The sequence below is a fragment of the Mus caroli genome, chromosome 17 (genome assembly GCF_900094665.2).
Source record: "Mus caroli chromosome 17, CAROLI_EIJ_v1.1, whole genome shotgun sequence".
NCBI lineage: Eukaryota > Metazoa > Chordata > Mammalia > Rodentia > Muridae > Mus > Mus caroli.
In genome coordinates, this window is record NC_034586.1 from 37,277,221 (window position 1) to 37,278,243 (window position 1,023).

The following is a 1,023-nucleotide window of genomic DNA, read 5'->3' on the forward strand; positions in this document are numbered from 1 at the left end:
TCTTTCCATCTTCTGAGATCTTCTTTAATTTCTTTCTTCAGAGACTTGAAGTTCTTATCATACAGATCTTTCACTTCCTTAGTTAGAGTCTCGCCAAGGTATTTTATATTATTGGTGACTATTGAGAAGGGTGTTGTTTCCGTAATTTCTTTCTTAGCCTGTTTATCCTTTGTGTACAAAGGCCATTGACTTGTTTGACTTAATTTCATATCCAGCTACTTCATTGAAGCTGTTTATCAGGTTTAGGAGTTCTCTGGTGTAATTTTTAGGGGCACTTAAATATACTATCATATCATTTGCAAAAAGTGATATTTGACTTCTTCCTTTCCAATACGTATCACCTTGATCTCCTTTTGTTTTCTAATTGCTCTGGCTAGGATTTCAAGTACAATGTTGAATAGGTAGGGAGAGAGTGGACAGCATTGTCTAGTCCCTGATTTTAGTGTGATTGTTTCCAGCTTCTCACCATTTACTTTGATGTTGGCTACTGGTTTTCTGTAGATTGCTTTTATCATGTTTAGGNATGGGCCTTGAATTCCTGATCTTTCCAGGACTTTTATCATGAATAGGTGTTGGATTTTGTCAAATGCTTTCTCCGCATCTAATGAGATGATCATGTGGTTTTTGTCTTGAGTTTGTTTATATACTGGATTACGTTGATAGATTTCCGTACACTGAAACATCCCTGCATCCCTTGGATGAAACCTACTTGGTCAGGATGGATGAGTGTTTTGATGTGTTCTGGGATTCGGTTAGCGAGAACTTTATTGAGTATTTTTGCATTGATATTCATAAGGGAAATTGGTCTGAAGTTCTCTATGTTCATTGGGTCTTTTTGTGGATTAGGTATGAGAGTAATTGTGGCTTCATATAATGAGTTGGGTAGAGTATCTTCTGTCTCTATTTTGTGGAATAGTTTGTGAAGAACTGGGATTAGANCTTCTTTGAAGGTCTGATAGAACTCTGCACTAAACCCATCTGGTCCTGGGCTTTTTTTGGTTGGGAGACTATTAATGAGTGCTC